The sequence below is a fragment of the Puntigrus tetrazona genome, chromosome 18 (assembly GCF_018831695.1).
Source record: "Puntigrus tetrazona isolate hp1 chromosome 18, ASM1883169v1, whole genome shotgun sequence".
NCBI lineage: Eukaryota > Metazoa > Chordata > Actinopteri > Cypriniformes > Cyprinidae > Puntigrus > Puntigrus tetrazona.
The window spans coordinates 2,505,322-2,514,674 of NC_056716.1; the positions used below are offsets into that span (position 1 = coordinate 2,505,322).

The window sequence follows — 9,353 nt, forward strand, 5'->3', positions numbered from 1 at the left end:
CTGCAAACCACAATTTAAGTGCTTCATTGCTTCGGTTTGCATGTAGAGCTCTTTACGTGATGCAGTTTATTGGCTCTCTACAATGCATCTTGTTAAACCAATACAGATTGCTGCTGTTGGGCTTGTCTCTATTCATTACCTGAATCCTGACTCCCACAGGCTTTCCTCCTTTTGCAGCTGCCACCGACTACTTTGCTCTTAGAGATGATGTTTCATTCTAGGACGGCGTTAAATGGTCATTTCGAAATATGGATCAATTATATGATCATGAGACAGATGTAAATGCAATGCAATTGAGGTGTTTGCGCTTATTGAGTTAGTGACATGCGTGTACATTAACATCCTATCAGCTGACCTTCAGAGAAAAAAACATGACATGCTATAAAGACACCCAAAAACCAGTATAATTAAAATTTAACATTTGGTTTTTGATTTAAAGCTCGTAGGACAAGTGCTACATGGACTGTTCCATTAATTTGATAGCATCAATTTCCACTCAGCTGATCTCTAATGAGTTTTCTGCCATTTTCAAACAGAGCTGTAATTGAAAGCTGGTCATGCAAGACATCGCAAAGGAAGCATTCTGTCACATTACAAGCTTCAAGATAATCACTGCAATATTTCCTTGTTTTTAATACCTGGTATAATATAATATATTATATTATACTATATTATACTCACTGGTGGAACACTGGAAATAATAGAGATTTTAAATATTTATACTCAAATGCTAATTTGTTTATTTGTCTATTATAAAAACGCACTCTGAATGAACAATTCTTTATGCATATAGTCTCACATTACATTCTACCTGATCTAATTAAATGCAAACAGCTTGCTTTCTCCTGTTGCAGCATGTCTATACTTCTAAAGAGCAAAGTGCTTTTCAGCTCATTCAGCAAGATGCAATTAAGGAAGAAAAAGAACACTTAATTAGAAAGTTTCAGTCACATATTAAAGCCTCTAACACTGTCTCTACACACACACACATATATATATATATATATATATATATATATATATATATATATATATATGTCACAGGGTGAAGAATCACATGACAAGGAGAGCTCAAAATAAAACCCCAGTGGGTGGATTTATGTACAAAGCAGTGACTGAGTGACAATTTGATGATGGTGCTCCGGTGCTGTGTGTGCTCCCTTCTTCCTCTTCAGTGCAGTGGGTCCATGCTGTGCTCCTTGTGGGCTGATCGGTCACATGCTGCTATCTGGGAAAATATGAGAGAGTGGCGTTAGTGCTGTGTCTTATGAAGGAGAAGATCTCCCAGTAGCATGGCTCAGACGGCTTATAAAGCCCGCTCTTAATGAGCCTGTGATGGGTGCGGCCTGATGTTCCTTGCTGGTCGTCAGGGCGATGCTGATTAACCTTTGGGATAATCCTCGTCACAATATATATATAGAGAGAGAGAGTGAGAAAGACCCTGGTAAATAGATATTTTGTATAGATATATAAAGTATATATATATATATATATATATATATATATATATATATATATATATATATATATATATATATATATATATATGTTTTAGTCTTTTGGCTGAGAGAACAATGAAGGAGGACGAAGTTATATTACGCAGCTCCTGAAAATAATCCCCAGCATTTTCAGGTATTGCGTAATATATTTCACCTACTGCACCCATGGTATGGCAGCAAAGTTCCTTGTACTGTCAGAATGACAGTACAAATCCTAGCCATATTGGAAATCACAACTTTTCATTTTCCTTCGGTCTAAATATGCAATGTAACTACTCATATGTCAAGTTTTAAATGGGAAAAATATCGAAACTCTTTGGTCATTTTTGAACGAGACACTAACGGTCTAATCAGATTCAGTTATCTAAGCTAAGCTGCAGCTAAAAGTGTTACGACCAGACCCAGCGGATTGAATGGATTGCAAAACTTAATTGTTTAACTCTAGAGGAGATGGAAAATTATTTTTTAAAAAACTCCATCAAATGAATCAATTAGGATATATGATAGTTATGGTAGATTTTTGGTTTAATGTATATTTGAAATATATATATATATATATATATATATATATATATATATATATATATATATATATATATATATATATATATATATATATATATTTATTATTGATAATCTGGATGTAAGAAAAATCAATATAGCCCTTCTAATTCAATTATTACTTTATGTTATGTTTTTTTATACAATTATGTTTTTTGGGAGTGACAAAAATTCAAAAATCTTCTTAAAAATCTATGAAAATTAACTGTACATTTACTAGACAAGTGTACCTTGAACATTATATATTATACATTTTCATACCATCTTTTTTTTTTTTTTTTTAAGTCACATTTTCCCCAGATGCTTCCAACTCAGACTTTGGACCAATTCTGTATATACATACATAGAAAAAGTGGGGGAGTACTGAAGATATTTCATTTGCATTATTACAGATGTAGCCCTCCAGCCCAACCCCCATAACCCTGATTTGTGCCTTTGAAGTCTGCACTGGAAGAACATAAAGAGCCTTTGGAAACCAAGGAAAATCTGTACACATATCCTCTTACATCCTTTTAATATCAGGTAGCATTTATACTGTTTATTGTGTAGGTGTGAATGTACTCAGTAGTTTCCAGGAAACAAGGAGTATTAAATAACAGCAAAACAAACTAAATAGTAGCAACAAGCACACCTGTTATAAAAGTCTATTGAACCTGAATCGATTAAATATATAACGTCAGCCCACAATAAACATTTTCTGATATGTATTAAACCCCTTTCTGTCAATTTGTCTTCACTTTGTAGTGTAAGACGGATATGAAATATTGATGGACTAAGCATCATGGAAGCACTCCGGAGTGCTGGAGAAAGGTCTAGCCCTTTCATCGCCGCAGCACAAAGGGAGCTATCATTTAGTGAAGTCTTTGTTGCTCCCCACCAAATCAATATTCGCTGACATTTTTAGTAAGGGCTGGGCCTATGGGGGTGTAGAACCAAGCAGTGCTGGAACAAAGGCAATGCTTTTGAAACTATGACAGGCATTGCATGGCCATTAGCTTCTCTCTGAATCCTGCCGAGAGGTGGAGGAAGAGGGGGTGGCCGCCATGGTGAGACTGTCATTTCAGGTCGCTCTGTTTCATCAATATTCAACACTCGGTGACACTAACACTTACCAGGATGCGACTCGGTGTACGGAAGAGCTGCAAATAATTGGACAGGAATGAAAACACCTGCTTAAATACTGAAACTAAAATACAATCGTGTCAATAACAATTATTAGGGATGAAAATACAGTTTAATCAAATCAAATCGGTCATTTTATGCTAAATGTATCTCTGGTGAAATGTTACGAGACACTGTAAATGTTTTGCATTCCTCCAGGATTCTCATCCGCAGATTAAATTCAATCATCGAAATGAAGAATCCTAATGTAGGATATAGAGATGAAGAAAATGCACGAACCCTCTCAGTTATGTTAATGGTATTTACATAATTAGTGCGCATGAAAATCAAATGATGATACCCATGAATGAGGATATTAATTATTGCTAATTGAAAAAAATGGTAGCAGTAATGAATAATGAATAAATGGTGATTTATTAACAAAACAACAATGTAATACTCAAAATGAATAAATGAATGAAAATAAAAATCTATCTACTGAAACATTAACTCTCTCTAATATATGAAGATTTCATTTGCAAGCACAGATTTGCAAAACAATTAGAAAATTTCTTGTTTTTTCATTGTGCATTACGGTTAATCTAAAAAAAACCTGCACTTATTTTAAGTTAAAAGTAACTAAAAAATATAGCTAACTAACACTAAAACACAATAAAAACATAATAAAAAACATTATTTTTGAAAATGTAAAAAAGGCGTTCTCTTTATTTGAAAATATCTTAGATAGATAGATAGATAGATAGATAGATAGATAGATAGATAGATAGATAGATTATGTAAATATTATTTCAGTTATGTAAATATTATGTAAATATTATTTACATAAAATGCATGAAAATCTAATTGTGATGGGTAAATGGTCATTATGTATAAAAAATTATATTGCACCATAAATATTAGAACAAATATGACACCAAATCATCTATAATCCCTGTGCAGAATCATGAATACTATTACATTTCACTGTACATTTCTGGAATAACATATTTGATATGTATGTCTTGGGGCTTTTTTAACTGAAATGAAAGAGGGAGATAGCACAGTGATTGTGACTGTGGATTACAATATCGATCTGAGCGAGAAAGTTTATCTTTATCATGCACAGAGTGTCTCAGGCGAGTGACGAGATCGAAGCCAGGCATTGGAGTTCGCCGCTAGGTTTCCCTCGAGGCAGCCTCTACTGTAAAAGGTATAAAATAATGAGAGGTAGCGAGATGGGCAATATTAATGATTGAAAAACTGTTCGTGTCACAGCCCTCACTGGTTCAGTGAAACTTTACAGGGGTTTTTATTAACATGTTGTGCGTCGTCGGTGTCAGAGGCTGTCTGCTGAACGGACAGGCTAGCCGTGGGCTACTCATGTGTGAGGCTGCTGCATTTCTCACTTTTTGACCTCCACACTAGTTGACAATTCACTCTCAGCAATGACAAGAAACTGCCTCAGGCTCTTCCTCGCTCCAGACGTAAAAACATACATGAAGTAGACTTGTTTTATATTTATTGGATTCTGTGGTTTTTATTCCTGCATTCAGAGAGACCTGCAGCTCTCCCTCAAACACAAATATACTGTGTACAAGCCTTTTCCGCCTTAGAGTAAAAATAAATAATGCATTTTAAGATAAAATAAGAGACATGAGGCATACAAAACACGCTCTTGAAATGTAAAGTCAACAATGGAAGCAAATTCAAAATATGAGATTTTAAATCACATTGTGAGATATAAAGAAATACAATAAAAGATTCCAAGATGCAAAGTAATTTTATGAGTAACACTGTTTTAAAGTCTCAATGTGAGATGAAAAATTGCGTTCCCAAAAAAATAAGGATGCAACTGCGTCACACTGCAAAATATAAAGTCATATTGTGAAATGTCAAATCTTAAGAATTAAAAGATATTCCCATATACAAGAATTGAAGCCACAATTGCAAGGTATGAAGTCATATTGTAAAACCTCATATTGTGAGATATGTTGCATAAAGGTATGATTGTAAGGTATAAAGTTGCGTGTGCAAGAAATATAGCTGATTACATATTGTGACATATAGTTACTTTGTGAGAAATAACGTTGCAACAATTATTGTTTGCAATTAAGATATATAAAGCCACGATTGTGACATCTTGAGATTAATGTATAAATGCTGAAATATTAAGATATAAAGTTGCATCGACAATAAACTAAAACCACAGTTGAAATTTAAAGTCATATCATGTAATATAAAGTCCCAATTAATACAATAAAGCTGTAACTGCAAGATATGAACTTATGAAGTTAAGATATAAAAGTAATAATTGTGAGATATAAAGTCGCTAACATATTTGTAAAGAGAAATAGGTTGAAAATGCACCAACACCTTTATGTATTTGTTTTCTATTCCTCCCTGCAGTCATTCAAAAACTGACATTTAATACCACCTGATATCCCTAAGCAAGTGCACATACCTATTCATTTACAGAGGCAAGAGTATTCTTCTTGTGCATGGCAGTTGAAGGCTCCAATATTTCACTCGTTCCAGTGAAACCTGGGAGATAATCAATATGACATGCCAAACAATAGAACACAATGATTGGAGTTTAATACCCTCAACTCGAGAATCGCTAATGTTCCTGTTGTAGAAAATCGATCCTTCTAACACCACAGCAATTCGAACTTAAACGCGCACTGCTGGACGATTACGGCACCGTCGATGGGAGTCTCAATAGAAACAAAAAGCAATAAGATAAAGGATGAATATTTCGGTGGGGGGTTCAACACAGTAACAAGGGCATTTCCCCTCTGTAAAAACAAATGCTCAACTCCTGTTTATCAAGAGACTGTGAAACATCCAGAAAGGGTAGTATGATATGTGCCTGAGGGATTGATATGGAGATAGACGGATGAGCTGTCATTTTAAGAGAGGATACTGTAATACAATCTATTTACTTTGTCTTTCGTTCTTGATAAAGCTACGGGTCTTATTGTAGAGTCTTACATACAACATAAATTAGTCTAAAAATAAGCCTGTTGCACTACCGCACAGTCTTTAAAGCTAAAAGATGATGTGTTCGGACACGTCTTTGGGAGTAAGGGAAGCTTTTAAAGAGGGGCTCTATCAGGAGGGCTACAGATAATTAATTAAATACAACCAGGGGGAAGCTGATGACAGCCATATTGCTCTTCTTCTATAATAGGGTGTTGAATTCCCTGCCCCTGAGGCTCGCTGCCGCTCAAGAACCTTTTCCAATATCAGGGAGGTGATAAATATTCAATGACGCAGAGACTTGTGGGCAACAATTGGATCCGTTTCTCTCTGTTTTTGAAGGAGGAGGAGGTCGCTGGCGGAGTGACATAATGCGGCGGTGATCCTGTGTGAAAGCTGAAGTCAAGACTTTTATCAACGCCCCGTGGGATGCTCGCTCTGATCTCCAAACCCAGAGACCCATCTCCAAACGCCAATGCCCAATCCCCAGGTGTCAGTAAATAAACCCCAGAGCTCACTGTGCCTACTTTTCACAGGTAGATGCTAAAAACATTACTATTATTGATAGACTGACCAGAGGAAAAAGGTACGCTTAGTAGCTTTTTAGCTTATGCTATATCAAGGTTTTTTTTTCATTACTTTATACTAACAACTTATTAACACAATGAAAATGTTTCAAATCTGTTGATTAACTGCTGCCCATCACATATATACTGCTGACCTCTAAATGTATATCTTTGGATTTAATACAAAATGATTTTATTTGCACATTGTTGGTGGTTAGCACTACAGATGCGATTATCTAAACATGACATATTGAGAACTACAAACAGTAATGCCCTGTAAATGCCCAGCTTTTGAATTTAAAATACATAATTGAACGATTCACGTTATATGATTTGTATAATCAGTTAAAGAATACATTATAAAGAATATAAAAGTTTTACACTTTATTTCAGCTCTGTTTGCTAAGAGAATAGGTGGAGACAGATTATTACAGTGAGTCAAATGAATCATTATTCACTCATACAATCACGAAATGTCTTTTTTCACTAATTCATTTGGTTATAAAGCAAGCCATTGCCTTCATTATTGAGTCACTGAATTGCTCACTAAACCATTTTGTTTAAAAATGCGAATTAATTCAGAAACGGAACTCAACTGCCTGCATTTTCTGCTTTGACTTTTTAATTTTTTACATTGGATGAAAAAAAATACACAGCATTGCCAGTAACAGGTAATATTAAATAGCTTTTATTTTAGACACAGTATTTTCTTGTTTACTGTTGTATCCACCATGTTTTACACAGCCATTTGTATGTTGTATCTGGTGTCATCCACTTTCAGTTATTATAGCTGTACAAAAGCAGTCTGTTATGCTGCTTCATTATTAATCACCGTATTAACACACAGCATAAACACTCTGTTTTTTAATAATCAAAAAATACCAAGTGAACTTTTCTAGGGTTATTTTTTAGGAAATGTGGTCGTGAAGGTTACATAAGTGGATAAAAGTAGGGTTTGTTCTGGAAAATTCACTTGCTGTCAATAAACGGGTTAAATGATGTGGGTCTGGCCTTTTGCTGACTTAAGTCATTGGCTGACAGACTGATCAATAGAACAGATTAGTTCCCGCTGTCAGCTATCACCTTTCCCTTGGTGTAGGGTATTTGAGCTCGGACTAGTGGTTTTGGGAAGCAGTGGTAAGTGAAAGAGATTTGAAAGAGAGGACACGAAAAAAAGAAAGAGAGTGTAAATTAGAGTTATATTACTGTTGGACTACATTGGAAGGTTTCAAACCAATTTCAATGCAGAATCATTCACAATCATTTTAAATTATTACGTCAAAAATGGCAGAGTAGGCAAAGGCGAAAAACATTCATTTTGGATACTCAACAAAAGCATATCTGGTGTTGTCACATGAACAAAGACGGAATATGAAACGGTGATAGCGCCCATCCCAGACTGCTATTGTCTAACCGCGTCCCCTCATTCAGCCAGTGTCCCAGACTCTGACCCTAATTAAGTCATCAGACACAGGCACTTGACCAGGGGTCGCCTTCTCCACTGCAGTCTGGATCCATGCGGCTCAGGCTGAATGCTAAAAACACTTAGAAAGCCGCTCTGATAACCTGCTCCTCTCATCACTGTCACCGTTCCCGTCAGTGGCTCTGGTCTTGCTCGATTACAATAATCTTTGGGTTCACTGACTATATTACTTATGCTCTGAGTTTTAATAAAACATTTCATATGTATTGAGAATGAAAAAGCAGCTTAATTATGGTTTCAGCTTGACATGGCTCTGACCCTTTCATTGATGTCAAGGCCATAATCAAATTATCACACATAAAGCTGTTTCTTGATAAAAGACGATGGAATTATTGCTTTTATTAAAATAATGCAGAGTTATTTCAATAATTAGTCTGTGACATTTGTAATGTTTTGTCTTATGCTCACCATGGCTGCATTTATTTTATTTAAAGTAAATGAAAACAGTAATATTGAATATCCATTTTTCATATATTTTTTTTTTAATTTCTGTGATGGCAACTGAACTTTCAGAAGCCATTACTCCAGAAATCATTCATTTTGGTTTGGTGCTCAATAAATATTTCATATTATTATCAATGTAAAAAAAGTGGAATTATAAATATATTTTCTTTAGATTAATTAATTTTGTTAATGATATTTGATAATCAATAAAAAAGAACAGCAGAGACAGCAGAATAGATTAAATAGATAGGTCAACCAAAAATAGTAATTTTTGTTTTCCTTGCTCACAAAGTGGACTATTTTGATGATGCCGTTGCTTTCTTTCTGGGCCTTGAACGTTTTCTATTGAGGATTAGAAAGCTCAAAAAATTGTGTTTGGAAAGACATGAGCGTGAATGATTAATGACTGAATTTAACATTTTGGGTAACTATACCTTTAAGATATTTTTTTTCATACTACCATAATATTGTACTTTAACACAGAATAATATTGCCCATGCAATACTGTATACTTGCTGACTAGCAATTTTCTCTATGTAATTTCAGTTGATTAGGAGAGTGATCATATACAGGGGTGAAAGACAGCGGGTTCTTTGCACACTATAATCCTATTAACATAGATCACTTACACATTGTACAGCAGCAAGTCGATGGGAACAAGGACATGTGTAATCGCATTGCTTGAGAAAAAGGGAGATTGCCCTGAAGATACCTAAAGCG

The 9,353-nt window shown here is 34.9% G+C and overlaps 1 long non-coding RNA gene across 1 annotated transcript in view; it reads left to right on the top strand.

The window, feature by feature from the left end:
* Positions 1–7,649, top strand: part of LOC122322992 — a 72,934-nt gene extending 65,285 nt beyond the window's left edge. The window contains exon 3 of the long non-coding RNA XR_006246929.1: positions 6,483–7,649. This is a non-coding gene — a long non-coding RNA (uncharacterized LOC122322992). The remainder of the gene's footprint in view (positions 1–6,482) is intronic.
* Positions 7,650–9,353: the final 1,704 nt, after the last annotated feature.